General features: G+C 33.5%; 2 long non-coding RNA genes across 6 annotated transcripts in view; one reads left to right on the top strand and one right to left on the bottom strand.

Annotated features, from left to right (window-relative positions):
* The window catches only part of LOC128314799 (uncharacterized), a 388750-nt gene that overhangs the window by 75042 nt on the left and 294919 nt on the right, over positions 1-18789 (bottom strand). The gene's annotated exons all lie outside the window — the stretch shown is intronic.
* LOC113603029 (uncharacterized) overlaps positions 1-18789 on the top strand; it is a 109946-nt gene that overhangs the window by 75915 nt on the left and 15242 nt on the right. For all 3 annotated transcript variants that reach the window (XR_008296855.1, XR_008296856.1, XR_003424561.2), the window contains one exon: positions 639-722. This is a non-coding gene — a long non-coding RNA (uncharacterized LOC113603029). The remainder of the gene's footprint in view (positions 1-638; positions 723-18789) is intronic.

The following is an 18789-nucleotide window of genomic DNA, read 5'->3' as shown; positions in this document are numbered from 1 at the left end:
TGTGTAGATATCACATCTTATTTACACATTCATACATTAACACACACAGGTTTCCATATCTTGGCTAGTGTAAATAATGCTGCGATAAACATAAGTGTGCAGAGATCTCTGAGATACTGATTTTGTTTCCTTTGGATACATACCCAGAAGTAAGATTATTAGATCATATGGTAGTTCTATTTTTATTTTTTGAGGAACTCCATACTATCTTCCATAGAAGCTATACCAATTTCCATTCTACTATCCATGCAGAAGGGTTCCCTTTTCTTCATCCCTCACCAACACTTGTTATCTCTAGTCTTTTTGATAAGAAAGTCTAACAGATGTGAGGTGATAACGCATTGTGGTTTTGATTAGATTTCCCTGATAATGAGTGATGTTGAGCATCTTTTTCTTCTGCCTGTTGACAATTTGCAGTTTTTCTTCAGAGAAATGTCTATTTAGTTCCTCTGCCCACCTTTAACAAGTTATTAGATTTCTTTGCTATTAAGGTGTATGAGTTTTTATATCTTAGATATTAATCTTTTGTTCAAATATATGATTTGCTGATATATTCCATTCTATAATATACCTTTCCATTTTGTTGATTGTTCTTTTGCTGTGCTGAAGTTGCTGTTTTTTGTGTTTTTTTTTAATAGAAAGGGTGAGCCAAGGAGATGGGCAGAGGGAGAGAGACAAAGAATCCCAAGAATTCAGTGCTATATTGAATAGGAGTGGTAATGGTGAGTACCCTGGTCTTTTCTGATCTTAGAGGAAAAACTTTTGACCTTTCACCATTAAGTATGATGTTGGCTGTGGGGTTATTGTACATGGTCTTTATTTTGATAAGGTATATTTCTTATATAACCAACTTACTGAATGTTTTTATCATGAAAAGATATATTTTATCAAATGCTTTTTTGATATGATCATAGGATTTTTAGCTCTCTATTTATGTGGTGTTATCACATTTATTGATTTGTGTGTGTTGAACTATCCTTCTCTTCCAGGCAACAATCCCACTTGATCATGGTGAATTACATTTTAATGGGCTGCTGAATTTGACTTACTAATATTTTATTGAGAATTTTCTTCATCAATATTTAGTGATACTGGTCTGTATTTTTTTTCTTATAGTTTCTTTATCTGGTTTTGGTATCAGGGTAATGCTAGCCATGTAAAATTGAGAATGTTGATTTTTCTTACATTTTTGGGAAGATTTTGAGAACGATTGGCTAGGTTATTTTTTTAGTTTCATAGAATCCATCAATGAAACAATCTGTGGCTTTTCCGTGTTGGGTGGTTTTGACGACTAATTCAATCTTACTAGTATTTCATCTATTCATATTTTCTATTTCTTTATGATTCATTCTTAATAGGTTTTGTTTCTAGGAATACTCTCTTCTAGGTTATCCACTTTGTTAGCATATATATGTTCATTGCAGTCTATCTCAGGACCCTTTGTATTTCAGTATTATCAGTTGTAATGCCTCCTCTTTCATTTATAATTTTGAGTCTTCTTTTTTTTTTCTTAGTCCAGCTAAAGTTTTGTTACTTTTGTTAATTTTTTTTTCAAAAACCAGCTCTTAGTTTTATCAATCCTTTCTTTTATTTTCTTTTTATTTTTTCTGGACTCCATTTTACTTATTTCTGCTCTGAACTCTATTTCCTTCCCTCTAAGTTTGGGCTTAGTTTCCTCTTTATTTTCTAGTTCATTGAGGTATAAAGTGAGGTTTTTTATTTGAGATCTTTCTGGTTTCTTAATGTGTAAGTGCTTAGAAACTCCCCTATAGAACTTCTTATGCCGCATCCCAGAAGTTTTGATATGTTTTGCTTCCATTTTCATCTGTTTAAAGATATTTCTTGATACCCCTTTTGATTTCATGTTTGATCCATTGATTATCTGTTTAATCTCCACACACTTGTAAGTTATTCAGGTTTCCTCCTGTTATTGGCTGCTAGTTTCCTATCACTGTGGGCAGAAAAAAATATTTCGTATTATTTCAGTCTTTTCACATTTGCCAAGGTGTTTTGTGACCTAGCATGTGATCTATCTTATGCAATGCCCTGTGTGCCCTTAAGGAAAATGCGCATGCTACTACTATTGGATGAAATATTCTATACTTGTCTGTTAGGTCCATTTGGACCAATGAGTGGTTCAAGTCCAGTGTTTCTTTGTTGATTTTTTGTGTGATCTGTCCATTGTTGAAAGTGGGCTACTGAAGTTCTCTGCTATTATTGTTAATTCTCCTTTCAGATCTGTTAGAATTTGTTTAATGAATTTAGATGCTCCAGTGTTGGGTACATATATAATTGTTATATGTTTTCATGAAATGACTCCTATTTCATTATGCAATGGTTTGTTTTCTCTTATCAATGTTTTTGGCCTAAAGTCAATTGGATGAAAGTATCATTTCTTCCACTTTGTTTTGATCTTCACTTGGATGGAATATCTTTTTGCATTCCTTCACTTTTAACCTATAATGTCCTGAAGCTGGAGTTTTTTTTTTTCAATACATCCAGCCACTCTATATCTTTTATTGCAGAATGCAATCCATTTAGAGTATTTTTAACATTTAAATATTTACTGAAGCCACCTTATTGTTTTCTGGCTGTTTTGTGGTTCATTCCTTCCTACCCTTCATTGCCTTCTATGTATGTGATGATTTTCCATAGTGTGTGCTTGTCTTTATCTTTTGTGTACGTATTGTATATTTCTCTGTGTAGCTCCCAAGAGGTTTACACAAAAAAGTCATATGTTTTATATATATAATATATAATCATATATATCCATTTTATACAGATAATTTAATTTTTATTGCATTTAAATTCAATTTTTTTAATGTTTATTTTTGAGAGAGTGAGAGACAGAGCAGAGTGAGAGCAGGGGAAGGTCAGAGAGAGGGGGGTGCACAGAATCCAAAGCAGCTCCAGGCTCTGCACTGTCAGCACAGAGCCTGATGCGGGTGAAACTCACTAGTCATGAGATCATGACCTGTGTCAAAGTTGGACGCTTAACTGACTGAGCCACCCAGGCACCCAATTGCATTTAAAATTTTAGTTTAAGTTTATTGTTATTTTACCTTTCTCTTTTATATTTTTGATGTCACCATTTACATAGTTTTTACTGTGTATCCGTTAACAAATTGTTTAAGCTATGGCTACTTTTAATAATTTTGACCTTTTAGCTTTTATTCTAGAGTTAAGTAGCACATCATTGTATTACAGTTAAAGGATTCTGAATCTGACTGCATGCTTACCATTATCAGTGTTGCATATCTTCATATGTTTTTATGGTACTAATTGTGATACTTTGCCTCAGCTTGAATAACTTCTCTTAACATTTTTAAGACAGTTTAATAACAAAGGATTCCTTCAGCTTTTTTTTTTAATGTTAATTTTCAGAGGGAGAGAGAATGAGAGCAGAATAGGGGCAGAGATAGAGGGAGACACAGGATCCAAAGCAGGCTCCAGGCTCTTTGCTGTCAGCACAGAGACTGACGCAGGGCTTGAACCCACAAACCAGGAGATCATGACCTCAGCCGAAGTCAGACACTTAACTGACTGAGCCACCCAGGCGCCCCTATTTAATTCTGAAGGACAACTTTGGGCAAAATATTTTTGATAGGCAGTTTCTTTCTTTAGCTCTTTGAATACATCACCCATTTCTTTCCTGGTCTCTGTTGAGAAATCTGATAAATTCACTGGGTTTTCTTTTTTTGATAATTTTTTTTCTTGCTGCTTTTAAAAAGTTCTTCCTTTAATGTCAGACAGTTTTATTATTGTGTGTCTTGGAGAAGAGCGTTTTGGATTCAAATTTTAAGGTGACCTATTAGTTTCATGAACTTCTTTTTCCAAAAATCCCCTTAGGTTTGAGAAGTTCTCAACCATTATTTCTTTAAATAAGTGTTCCACCTTTCTTTCTTTGTTCTCTTTCTGGGACTCCAGTAATACATACATTATTTCTTTTCATGATTGTTCTGCTTTTACAAGATTGCTGTTAAGTTCTCTATGGAATTCTTCAGTTCAGTCATTGCATTCTTCAGCTCCAATTTTTTTTAGATTTTTTGGGTTTTTTTTCCTCTTTATTTAACTTCTATTTTATTCTTGTATTTTTGATGTTAAATTGCTTTTATGCTTTGTAACAGTTTGAGCATCTGTATATCAGTTACTTTGAATTTTTTTATTTCCATTTCTATGGGGTCAGTTACTAGATGTTTACTATATTCCTTTTGGATATATGTTCCCGTTTCTATGTGGTTCCTGTAGCCTTGTGTAGATGTCTGCACATTTGAAGAATCAGTCACCTCTTCCAGATTTATGGGCTGATTTTGATAATGAAAGTCTTTCCCCTGAAGATGGGGGCATATTGTATCATGCTGTGACCCTGGGTCTGGTTGTAGAGTGTGCCAATGCAGGGGAAGTGTGATATCTCTTCAACTCAAGCAACTGGGTCCACAATATTGATAATTAGTTTTCCTTGGCAAGGATTGTGGAGAATCTTCAAAGGTTTCAAGGGTTGATTAGTCTTAAGTGGTGCCTTCGAGTCCAGTAGCTAGAAACCAGGGCAGGGAGCAATGGTGTCCAGGGCCCGTGGTATTCACACACTTAGCTGTGGAGGCTAGCTGTAGGTGTCTATGTAGTGGCAGAGACCAGTTAGAGACAAACTCATGGAGATGGAGATCAGGGCAGGTAGCAAGGTCAGAACCAACTATGGGCTCACTGGAATCTGCGGAGGCCCCAGCTGTTAGTGTGCTCTCCTATGGCTTCACACCCCATCCCTAGTTGTGTATTGTGCAGTGAAGTGCAGTCACAGGAGTCACACTGGGGAGTATGCAGGTGCACACATGGAGGGAGGGGCTAATTATATGTTGTCATGGTGTTGTCAACGACAGAATGGAGGGCCTGATCTGGGCCTGCAAGCAGTTGTGGGGGCCCAAGATGCCAATGTGCTTTCCTAGTTATACATACTCTCCCACTGGGCATGCACACTGCAATGGAGGCTAGTGATGAGGATCAGTCTGAGAATATACAGGTGCACAGTGGGAGGGTCAGGGAAGGACTGAAGTATCTGATTTTGGGAAACAAAAATACCTGTAAGCTAATAACTGCCAAGATATGAGGGGGATCTACAGTGATTGTACAGGCTGGTGACTTTGTCAGTGGTGGAAGCTGCTGAGTGTATATACAGAGCAGATCTTTGGGAACCACAGACATTCCCCCGGCCTATCTGGTAACAATTGTCTTTACTTTCTTGTTCGTTCCTAAAGAGGTTTATATGCATTAGCTTTGCCAGTTTGGGTTTTATAAAACCAAAGCTGGACTTTTGTTTTGCATCATGCCTGAAGAGGCTGGTTGGTCACCCCACTCTTCCTTTCCTGGTGAGAACTCTTTCTAGCTGGTTAGACCCTCATTGTCAGAGAACAGTGCCAACTTGGGGAATGTGATGATGCAGGCTAAACGAAGTCTTCTTTTACTTCTTGTATAATTATTCTCAGGTTTGTTTTCATTCCATGCTGTGGCTAAAATTTCCTAAATGTGTTTTCAAGGTCTTGTGGAGCTATTTTTATTTGTGGATAGCTGTCCAATCACTTCTCTTTATGGAGAGATGTGGAAGCTGGGTTCTTGTACCTTGCCATTTTTTTCTACAAATGAAAGTATTTTAATATTACCCTCTAGCAAAATAAAAGGAACTATGAATCAAACACAAATTTATTGCTGTTTCATGGAAGTTTTGCCTATTTGTTACACTCAGAACATAAAATTATTTTTCTATGAGATCCCTCCCCCAATTTCTTCTTATACTACTTTTACAATGAAGATAATTTCTGTAGAGAAAAAGTGGATCTACGTGATTTAGTTCTCATACAAGCTTTAGATCTAAGCTTGAGTGTGGTATAAAAGGTTCCTCATACAGTCAATGCATCATGTAGGTATAATTCATTCATGGAGAACCAAACACCTGTGATTCCATATGTTCTCATTGATTTCACTAAGTTGGAACCTCATGGATGAATCTCTGTGTAATTAGATGAGCATGATAACTTCCCAGAAAGACAGGCTTTCCTGGGATACACTATTATCCAAATCCTTGTGAATTTAGAGGGAAGTAAGGATGGATGTCTAACTTGTCATACATGTATACATCAAATTAGTGAACTTGACACAAATAATTTCAGACATATTACAGATATAAATGAATGTTTAAAAGTGTGAACTGTTAATGTGTTTTGCTAAAATACTTATAAAACATTAATACAACAGATGGTGCAATATATCTGAATGAATCCTATGCCTACTTAAATGGGTGCATTTCTGGGTTAGGTCAGCATTTAGGTTATTTAGAGAAACGTGGACAGCTCCACGCTCTTTAAGAAAAATCATTTTCTGTCTTTTAAAAAATTTAAAAGACACAGACATGAATATAGTGTGATATTGTTTAAGAAAGTCAAAGGGATTTTTTTATATTCATGATAAACTCACTGAAAATTCAGTGCATGATCTTGATATTAAAAAGAGATATACTTATTGTACATCTGAAACACATACTTTATTGTAGCTGCCAATTTTTCTTCCACCTAGTTAGATTTTACTGCTAAAAAATTACTGTTTCAGAAGAATTAAAACTACAGAGAATTGCAAAATAAAAATAAAGTCTAACATTCTGAAACATGAGGTATGAAAACTTTATGAATGATTGAAAAGTAAAGAACATATTTCTTTGAAAAAAATAAAAGCCTAGAGAAAAAAAAGATTTAATGGAAAAATAAATGAATTATAGAAATGTCATAAACCATATATGCATTATAGATCTAACGTTTTTAATCCTGTTGATAGAATCTAAATATCAACAGAATGCTCTTGTGAGGAATCAAATTGAATTTTCAATGACAAGTGGAAAGTTTCTGTGCTACAATGTCAACAGAGAACTGAAGTACTTTGTTAACTTGAAATTTTGACAAATTAAAACCCTCCTATTAGTGCATCAGTAGTTTGTAAATTCTGAGTACATAAAGCAGAGATACATAACCCTTTTATTATATTAATATGCTTAAGAATGTAATGAATAATTGTGTATTAACAGATGATTCTGAGGTTTTCTCCAAGAGTAACTTTAATCTCTACTAATGTCTATAAATTAAAATAATATAAATATTAATAACTTAAGTAAAAGGCTTGACAAGAAGTTCCAAAAGGCATGGTAGAAAGAAAGTAGTAGAGGAGGAAACAAAAAAGGAATGGACTTAAGGATACATGTTGGAAACACAAGATGAGAACACATTATTCTGTGGGTGTTATTTACCTATACTCAGCAGTAAGGAATTCAGTGTTTGTAGACAGAATGAGGGGGGTGTACATGGATACAGTTAATTTAGAAAAATCTTCTGAAAGGAAAGAACCCTACACAGGTCAATGGAATGTAAATATAGAGGCCTAAAAAAGCGAAAAGAAATTCCATTAGATAATCAAGCATTTAATTTCTAGATCATTAATAAAAATTATCCTAACTGCATGATAATTTTAAAAATTTAGATCTTTGAATATGAAAACATTTCATCATTTTTCAGAAAGTTTGAGCAAAATATAAGTTAATATCTCTTATCATATATATTGACCCTACTCAAAAAAAGTAAAATTTACCCATGTTGTGGTTTCTTCTTCAGAAACCATGCTTTTACCCAGATTTTATATTAAAAGATTCTGTGCTATTTTTAAATCTGTTAACTACCTACTTTTAGAAATGAGACACATCAACTCTCTATTACTCAGTACCCTTTTCTCAATAATTAAAATCTAAAATTAAAAATTTTGATTTTCGTGTCACTAACCATTATTCAAACACTCCATCGTTACTGGTGGACAGACACCATTGCAGGCCACGGATATTTTCATCAACACAGAAAATTATATTAATCAGGCTTGTCTAAGATATATTGTATTTATATAATTTATTTCTTTTGTGTGTTTTGTGTCTTTAAAAAATTATATGTAAATTTAAGGTATGCTACATGTTGATTTGATACATTTATATATCCCAATATGATTACCATCCTAGCTTTACCTGACACTTCTTTAACATCACAGAATTTTTGTGTGTGTGGTACCGTAAATTAAGCTCTAGTCTTAGATAACAATGCTGTATCATACACTTCAAATTGCTTTCATCACTCTGCTGTACATTAAATCTTCAGGGCTTATTTATCCTACTAGTTGCAGATTTATACCTTCAACAGTGTATCTTCCCAATTCTCCTACCCTCTTGAGCCTGGTAATCACAATTCTTCTGTTTTTATGAGTCTGACTTCTTAAAACTTCCACATATATGTGATATCATACAGTATTTGTCTTTCTCTGACTTATTTAGCATAATGTGCTCAGGATTCATCCATACTGTCCCAAACGGCACGATGTCCTTCTCTTTCACAGTCGAATAATAATACATTGTGTGTGTGTGTATGTGTGTGTGTATGCGCAAGTGTGCACACAGGCATGAGAGAGAGAGAGAGGGTGGTGGGGGAGGGAGAATGATCACCTCTCCTTTATTTGGCCATCCATTGATAGACACTTAGGTTCCATATCTTGGCTACTATGAATAAATGCTGCAATAAACATGGGAGTGCATACATGTCTTCAATATCCTCTTTTCATTTCCTTTGGTTATATAACCAGAAGTGGAATTGCTAGATCATATGGTAGATCTTTTTGTAATTTTTCAAGGAAACTCCAGATTGGTTTCAAGGAAACTCCATATTCAACTCTATAGTGGTTGAACCAACTTACATTCCCACCAACAATGTACAAAGGTTCCATTCCCTTTTCTCCACATCCTTGCCAATCTCTTGCCAATTGGCATCCTTGCCAATTCTACCCATTATGGTTTTGACTGCATTTCTCTGATGATTAGTGATGCTAAACATCTTTTTAGATTCCTATTAGCTGTTTGGATGTCTTCTTTGAAAAAAAAAGTGTCTATTTAGTTCTTCTTCCCATTTTTTTTCCATTGAGTTATATGACTTCTTTATATATTTCAGATATTAATCCTTGTCCATATATGGTTTGCAAACATTTTCTCCAATTCTCTAGGTTGCCTTTTCATTTTTCTGATTGTTTCTTCCACTGTAGAGAAGCTTTTAGTTTGATATAAGCCCACTTGTTCATTTTTGTTTTTGTCACTTGTCCTTTTGGTGTTACATCAAAAAATGCATTTCTAAGACCAAAGTCAAGGAGCACCTTCCTTTTGAACTCTTCTAACACTTTTATGGTATGAGATCTTATGTTAAAATCTATAATATGAGTTCATTTTTATGAGTTGTGTAAGATAGAGGTCCATTTTCATTTTGCTGCATATGATTATCCAGAGTTTCCAGCTTGCTTGCTTATTTATTTATTTATTTATTTATTTATGAGAGAGCCAGCAAGCAAGGGAGCACAAGTGGAGGAGGGACAGACAAAGGGGGAGACAAAGAAGAGACAGAATCTGAGTTGTTAGCACAGAGCCTGATGTGGGACTCAAACCCAGGAACCATGAGATCACCATCTGATGCTTAACCAACTGAGCCACCTACGTGCCCCCAGCACCATTTGTTAAAGAGGCTATCCTTCCGCTATTGAGGATTTTGGCTTGTCAAATCTTAGTTGACTTTAAATGTACAGGGTTTTTTTTGTTTTGTTTTGTTTTCTGAGCTCTCAATTCTGTTTGGTTTGTCTTTGTGTGCATGCTTTGATTACTGTAGCTTATAGTATTTTATATCAGGAAGTTTGATGCCTCCAGATTTGTTCTTAGTTCTCATAATTGCTTTAGCTATTTGGGGTCTTCTGTGGTTCCATACATATTTTAGGATTACTTTTTCTGTTTCTGTAAAGAATGCCATTGTAATTGGGGTTGGGGAGTTGCACTGAATCTATAGATTTTTTTATATAGTATGGACATTTTAACAAAATTCTTCCAGTCTGTGAACAAGGGATATCTTTGTGTATTCATAAACTTGTTTCATCAAAGTTTTATTGTACAAGTTTTTATTTAGGTAAATGTATTCCTATTGTTGTTCATACTATTGTGAATAAGATAGTTTTCTTTATTTTTCAACTTTGTGTATGGAAATGCATCTGATTTTCTGTATGCTGACTTTATATTCTGCAACTTTACTGACTTTGTTGATTAGTTCCAACAATTTATTGGTTGAATCTTTAGGATGTTACTAATATCATATTAACTGCAAATGAAGACAATTTAAATTCTTTTACTCTGATTTGGATGTTTTTTATTTTTTCGTCTTGCCTAAATGCTACAGCTAAGACTGCTAATACCACATTGAATAAGAGCAGTGAGAGTGGGTATCCTTGTCTTGTTCTTTGTCTTAGGGTAAAATCTTTTAATATTTCACCACTGAATACAATGCTACCTATTGGTTTGTTTTATATGGCCTGTATTATGTTATGCTGAGGTAGATTCCCTTTATATCCAGGCTGGTGAGAGGTGTTCTTTTTTTTAATGAAAAAATACTATATTTTGTCAAATGTTTTTTCTGCATCTATTCAGATAATCGTATGATTTTTATTTTCTGTTAATGTGGATATTTGCATACATTGAGACATCTTTGTACCCCAGGGATTAATTCCTTTCGATCATGGTGCATAATCCTTTTAATATTCTGTTGAATTTGGTTGGCTAATATTTTGTTTAGAATCTTTGCATCTATGTTTTACATTAGGTATATGGGTCTTTAGTTTTATTATAGTGTCTTTATATCTAGCTTAGTAACAGGGTAATCCTGCCCTGTAAAATGAGTTTGGAAATGTAAGAGTTTGAAAAGTTTGAAATATTCTTTAAATGATTGTTGGAATTTGTCAATGAAGCCATCTGTTCCTAAAGGTTCTGTATTGGGAGGTTTTTGTTTACTGATCTAGTCTTCTTCCTCACATTTGTCTATTCAGATTTTCTATTTCTCTCCACTTTAGTGCTGGTGGGTTTTAGAAATTTATCCATTTCTGTTAGGTTATCCAATTTGTTAGTATCTCACTTTATAGGAGTCTCTTATGAAACTTTATATTTCTGTGCTGTTTTAACATCTCTCTCATTTCTGATTTTGTCTTCTCTTTTCCTCTTAGTCTAGCTAAAGATTTGTCAAATGTGTATTTTTTAAATTAGCTGTTTGTTTTTTTCTATTATTTTTCTCATCTCGATTTCATTATTTTTGCTCTAATCTTCAGTATATCCTCCCTTCTGGTAAACTTGGGCTTAGTTCTTTACTTTTCCAGTCCTTTGAGAGGCAAAGTAAGGTTTCTTGAGATATCTCTATTTTTAAAAATATTTATCACTATAAACTTCCTCTCAGAACCACTTTTGTAGCAGTCCATAAATCTTGGTATGTTGTGTTCCCATTTTCATTTGTCTCAAAGTATTTTTGAATTCCTTATTTTTTCTTTGACCCATTCTTTGGTCAGGACTATGTTTTCTAATTTTTGTGTTAAGTGTATATTTTCCAGTTTTTCTCTTGTTGTTAACCTCTAATTTCATACCATTGTGCCAGAAATGATACTTGGCATAATTTCAGTTTTCTCAAATTTGCTAAGGATGACTTTGTGTCTTATATGATCTGTCCTGGAAAATGTACTGTGTGCACTTGTGTGTGCTGCTGCTGTTGAACAGAATATTCTATAATTACCTGTGAGGTTTACTTGCTATAATATATGGTTCAAGTTCAAATTTTCTTGTTGATACTGTTTACATGGTGTGTTCATTGCTGAGTGGACTACTGAAGTCACCTACTATTAGTGTATTGTTGTCTATTCTTCCTTTCAGAACTATTAGAATTTTCTTAATATTTTCAGTACTCCAATGTTGGGTGCACATATATTCGTTAGTGTTAGTGTTTTCTTGATAAATTGATCCCTTTATAAGTGTACAATGACCTTTTTCTCTTGTTAACTTTGTTGGTAAAGTCTATCTGGTATCATTACAGTTATGCCCACTTTATTTGGTTTCTATTTGCATGAAAATCTTTCCATTTTTTCACTTTGAACCTTTGTGTATCCTTAGAGCTTTAATGAGTTTCCTGTATACTGCATATATTTGAGTCAGTTTTGTTATCCATCCAGCCACTCTGTCTTTTGATTGATGACTTCAATCCATTACATTTGATGTTATCATTAGTAATTAAGGGCTTATTAATGCCATCTTTTTTTTTCTATTACCATTACTCCCCCCATATACCATGTTTCTGTGTATATTTGTAAATTGGTGACTTTCTGTGGTGTTAAGTTCCGTTTTACCTTTATACTTTGTTCTGCTTTTCTAGCTTCTTGCTTTGTGGTTACCATGAAGCTGACATAGATCTCATAGATAAAATAGCCTATTTTAAAGTGATAGCAGCCTAACTTGATTATCTTCAAAAGCTTCACCCTTTTACTTCCCCCCCTTTCACATTTTTTATTTCATTATATACTTCTTTTTCATTTCATTACTTGTTCATTAATGAATAACTTTTCCTTTGACTTTTATACTACAGTTAAGTAATTAACTCACCATGCTATTACATAGAGTTTCCTAGTCCAACTCTGTATTTACTTTTACTAGTATATTGTATACTGGTATATTTGTACTTTCATATGTTTTTAGAGTCCTGATTAGCATCTTTTATGTCAGCTTGAAGAAATTCTTGCAGCATTTCTCACAAAGTAGGTGTAGGCCCTCAGCTTTTGTTTGTTTAGGAAATATATTTTTCCTCCAAATCTGAAGGATAAGCTGCTGGATAGAGTATTCCTGGATGATTTTTTTTCCTTTCAACATGTTAAATATAATAATCCACTCTCTACAGGCTTGTAGGGCTTCTACCAAGAAATCTGCTGATAGCCTGATGGGGTTTCCTTTGCAAGTTACACTGCATCAGTGGCTGATTTTAGAATTCTCTTTTTTATCTTTGATTCTTGACAGTTTATTTATGTTTTACAGAAGGTGTTTTTGCATTGAGGTAATAGTGTCTTCTAATAGCTTTTAGAATTTGAAGGTCCAATTCTCTATGTTTGGGATCTTCTCTATGATTTTTTTCTTCTTCTTCTTTGTCCTCTAATTGAGTTATTTCAATATTGTTATCTTTTAACTTATTTCTTTCATTTGCTCTACTCTACTGAAGACCTCTATTACATTTTTAATTTCATTCATTTTTGCAGCTCCAGGATTTGTTAAGTTTTTTAATTGAAGTATAACAAAATATTTTATTAGTTTCAGGTATACAACATATTGATTTGACAATTGTATAAATTATTCATTGCTCACTATCTGTCCCCATACAACATTATTACATTATTATTGACTATATTTTCTATGATGGACTTTTCATCTCCATGACTTATTAAGTGGTATGAATTTCCAGTTATAAAATAATCTCTTTAACTATTTCATCCATCCCCTGCCTCCCTCTGGCAATCATCATTTCTTTGTATTTCAGAGTCAGTTTGTTGTTTACTTGGTTGGCTGCTTGGTTTTTTAGATTCCACATGTAAGTGAAATCATATGTTATTTATCTTTGACTTATTTCACTTAGCATAATACTCTCTAGGTCCAACCACGATACTACATATGGTAAAATCTCATTCTTTATTACTAATATTCTATTGTGTTTGTTTATGTATATCACATATTCTTTGTACATTTATCTATTGATGGACTGTTGGGTTGTTTCCATGTCTTGGCTATTGTAAATAATGGTTCAGTAAATATAGGAGTGCACGTATCTTTTTTTTTAACATGGAAAATTTATTTTGTTGTGTTTTACATATTCATTTTTTTAACTTTTAAAATTCCAGTTAACATAGAGTGTAATATTAGTTTTAGGTATACGATATAGTGATCCAACACTTACATATAACACCAGCACTCATCACAACAAGTACAGTCTTTAACCCCATCACTTATTTAACCCATCCTTAAAACCACCTCCCCTCTGGTAACCATCAGTTTGTTCTCTATAGTTAAGAGTCTGTTGGTTTGTCTCTATCTCTCTTTTCTTCTCCCTTTGCTCATTTTTGTTTCTTAAATTCCACATGAATGACATCATATGTTGTCTTTCTCTGATTGACTTATTTTGCTTAGCATAATATTCTCTAGGTCAATCCACTGCAAATGGCAAAATTACATTCTTTTTTATGGCTGAATAATATTCCATTGTGTGTGTGTGTATACATATGTATATATATATACACACATATACATATATACACACATCTTCCTTATTCATTCATCAGTCAATGGACACTTGAGCTATTTCCATAATTTGCCTATTGTAGATAAGGCTGCTATAAACATTGAGGTGCATATATCCCTTTGAATTAGTATTTTTGTATTTTTTGATATAAATATCTAGTAGTGAAATTGCTGGATTGTTGGGTAGTTTTCTTTTTAGCTTTTTGAGGAATCTCCATACTGTTTTCCACAGTGGCTGCACAAGTTTTATTCTCACCAACAGTACAAGAGGGTTTCCCTTTCTCCACAACCTTGCCAACACCTACTTTTTCTTGTGTTGTTGATTTTAGCCATTTTGACAGGTGTGAGGTAATCTCATTGTAGTTTAGATTTGTATATCCCTGGCGATGAGTGATGTTAAACATCTTTTCATGTGTCTGTTGGCCATCTAACTCTTGCTTGGAAAAATGTCTATGTCCTCTGCCCATTTTTAATTGGATTATTTATTTGGGGGGGTTTGAGTTTTATAAGTTTTTATCTATTTTGGATACTACCCTTTATCAGTTATGTCATTTGCAAATATCTTCTTCTATTTCATAGGTTGCCTTTTAGTTCTGTTGACTGTTTCCTTTGCTGTGAAGAAACTTTTTATTTTGGTGCTCAATATTTGCAAATCAACTACCATGATATACCACCTGAACAACAAAAAAAAAGATAAGAATCATATGATCCTCTCAATAGATGCAGAAAAAGCATTTGATAAAAGGCAACATCCATTCATGATAAAAACCCTCAAAAAGTAGGTCTTGGGGAAACATCCCTCAATATAATAAAGCCCATCTATGAAAACCCACAGGTTTTATCATCCTCAAGGGAGAAAACTTTTCCTCTATGATCAGAAACAAGACAGGGATGTCCACTCTCATCACTTTTATTTAACATAGTACTAGAAATCCTAGCCCCAGCAATCAAGCAACAAAAAGAGATAAAAAGGCATCCAAATTGGCAAGGAAGAATGACAACTTTCACTGTTTGCAGATGACAGGATACTCTATAAAGAACAAATGTAATAACATTTTTATACTACCCAAAGCAATCTGCACACTTTTTTTAAGGAAAGGACTTTTTTATGTTCATTTATTTTTGAGCAAGAGAGAGATATGCAGGGGAGTGACAGAGAGGGAGACAGAAAATCTGTGCTGTCAGCACAGAGCCCGATGCAGGGCTCAAACCTGTGAACATAGGCAATCTCTTTGACGTTAGCAGTACAACATATCCATAAATATGTCTCTTCAGGCAAGGGAAACAAGAGCAACAATAAACAAGTGAAACTACATCAAAATAAAAGGCTTTCATAAAACAAAGGAAAACATCAACAAAGCTTTTAGTTGCCTTTTAAGCAACATAGTGACTGGGAAAAGATATTGGAAATGAAATACCTGATAATATTGACATATACAAATAATTTACACAGCTCAGCACCAAAACGTTTTTTAAAAAATCCTATTAAAAACGGGCAGAGAACCTGAATAATTATTTTTCCAAAGAAGACATACAGATGGCCAAGAGATACATGAAAAGAGGCTCAACAGTAACCTTCAGAGCAATGAAAATCACAACCAGAGAGCTGTCACCTCCCACCAGTAAGAATGGCTAGTATCAAAAACACAAATATATATTCACAAGGATGTAGAGAAAAAGGAACCTTCATGAACTATTGGTGGAAATCAGTATGCAAGTTCCTCCAAAACTTGAAAATAGAAATACCATAAAATCCAGTAAATCCCCTACTGGTATTTACCCAAAGAAAATGAGAACATTAATTTAAAAAGATATGCACAGTCCCAATAGTTTGATTTTGTTTCCCATTCCTCAGGAGACATATCTAGAAAGAAGTTGCTACAACCAGTGTCAAAAAGGTTACCACCTGTGTTGTCCTCTAGATTTTTATGGTTTAAGGTCTCACATTTAGGTCTATAAATTTTTTATTATTTTTTTGAAATTTTTTAATGTTTATTTTTTTGAGAGATACAGAAACAGAGTGCAAGTGGGGGAGGAGCAGAGAGAGAGGAAGACACAGAATCCAAAGCAGGTCCCAGGCTCTGAGTTGTCTAACTTGTAAACCACGAGATCATGACTTGAGCTGAAGTAGATTGCTTAACCAATGGAGCCACCCAGAGGCCCCATGTCTTTAATCCATTTTGAGTTTATTTTTGTGTACAGTGTATAAATTGGACCAATTTCATTTTTTTGCATATTGACGTCTAGTTTTATTGACAGTATTTACTGAAAAGACAAACTTTTTCCAATTACATATTCTCACTTCCTTTGTCATAGATTTATTGACCATGTAGGTGTGGCTTTATTGCTGGGCTCTGCCTCTTCTTTCATTGATCTATGGATCAGTTTTTATGGCAGTACCATATTGTTTTGATTACCATAACTTTGTAGTATATCCTGAAATCTAAGATTGTGATACCTTCAATTTTGTTCTTTTTAAATCCAGATTGCCTTGGCTGTTTTGGGTCTTTGTGGTTGCATATAAATTTTAGTATTATTTGTACTAGTAACATGAAAAATGCTTTTGGTATTTTGATGAGATTGCACTGAATCTATAGATTGCTTTGGATAAAATGGACACTTTTAACAATACCAATTCTTGCAATCCATGAGTATGGTTTATCTTTCCATTTGTTTGTGTTGTCTTCAGTTTTTTTTTTCCCCACAATGTCTTGTAGTTTTCAGAGTATAGATCTTTAATATCCTTGGTTAAATAATCCTTTGGCATTTTATTCTTTGGTTGCATTTGTAAATGTAAATGTTTTCTTAATTACTGTACAGAAATGCAACACATTTCTATGTATTAATATTGTATCTTGCAACTTTACTGGATTCATTTATAACTTCTAATAGTTTTTTTGGTGAAGTCTTTAGGGTTTTCTATATATGTGGTATCATATCATATGCAAATAGTGACAGTTTAACTTCTTCCTTGGATATAATTTCTTATTCTTGTCTGATTACTACACCTAGGACTTCCAGTTCTATGTTGAATAAAACTGGTAAGAGTGGACATCTTTGTCTTGTTCTAGACTTGAGAGAAATTTTTTTTTAGCTTTTTGCTATTGAGTATGTTGTTAGCTGCAGTATTTTTATATTTGGCCCTTATTATGTTGGGATATCTTCCCTCTTAACAACACTTAGTTGAGAGTTTTCATGAGCAGATATTATATTTTGTTAAATGTTTTTTCTTCATCCACTGATAGATCTTTTCTTTTGTTAATGTGTTATATTACACTCATTGATGGGCAAATATTAAGACACATTTGCATCCTTGAAATAAATCCCACTTGATTATGGTGAATGACTTTTTTAAATGTATTGTTGAATGTGGTTTCCTAATATTTTTTGAGGATTTTTACATCTATGTTCATCAGAATTATTGGCCTGTAGCGTTCTATTTTTGTAATGTCTTTGTTTGATTTTATTATCAGAGTAATGTTGGCCTTATAGAATGAATTTGTAAGCTGTCCTTCCCCTTCTAATATTTTGGAAATAGAGATATGAGAAGAATAGCTCTTCTTTGAATGTTTGGTAGGACTCACCTGTGAAGCCATCCAGTCTTGGGATTTTGTTTGTTGGAAGGTTTGTATTATTCATTCAATTTCAATGTTAGTAATCATTTTCTTCAGACTTTCTACTTCCTCCTAATTTAGTTTTGGGGGATTTTATGTTTATAGAAATTTATCCACTTTTTCTAGGTTGTCTAGTTTGTTGGCATATACTTTTTCATAATATTCTAATTCTTTGTTTTCCTTTGGTGTCAGTTGTTATTTCTTCTGTTGTTTTTTCCTTGAGTCTAGCCAGACCCAAGAAAGGTTTATCAGTTTTTTTATTTTTATTTTTTTTATTTTTTTTCTTTCATCTTTTCAAAGAACCAGGTCCTGGTTTCATTGATCTTTTTCTTTTTTTTTTCTTTGTTCTTTACTTTCTTCTTCTAACTTTGGATTCGTTCCTTTTCTAGCTTATTTAGGTGAATGGTTAGATTATTTGAGACTTTTCTTTTTATTGAAGTAGGCCTGTATTACTGTATACTTCCTTTTTAGAACTGCATTTTCTGTCTCCCCAAAATTTGGACCATTGTGTTTTCATTATCATTTGTTTCCATATATATATATATATTTTTTTTTTTTTATTTTCTCTTCAATTTCTTTATTGATCCATTGGTTGTTCAGTAGCATATTGCTTATCCTCTATGCATTTGTGTCTTTCCAGGTCTTTTTTCCTTGTAATTAACTTTTAATTTCATAGTCAGAAATAATGCTTGAGTTCAACCTTCTTAAATATATGGATACTTGCTTTGTGATCTAAATGTGATCCACCCTGGAGAATGGTTCATTTGTACTTGAAAAGGATATGTATTCTGCTATTTTTTGATTAAATGTTCTGTATTTGTTATGTCTGTGTGGTCTAATGTATAGTTCAAAGTCATTTTTTCTTTGTTGACTTTTTGCCTGGATGATCTATCCATTGAGGTAAGTGGGGTGTTAAACTCTGTGCTATTATATTACTGTCAGTCTCTCCCTTTATGTATGTTAATACTTCATTTATTTAGGTGCTTCTATGTC

This window comes from Acinonyx jubatus, chromosome A2, assembly GCF_027475565.1.
Source record: "Acinonyx jubatus isolate Ajub_Pintada_27869175 chromosome A2, VMU_Ajub_asm_v1.0, whole genome shotgun sequence".
Classification (NCBI taxonomy): domain Eukaryota; kingdom Metazoa; phylum Chordata; class Mammalia; order Carnivora; family Felidae; genus Acinonyx; species Acinonyx jubatus.
The sequence above is the reverse complement of the archived record's forward strand: the minus strand, read 5'-3'. Positions and strand labels throughout refer to the sequence as shown.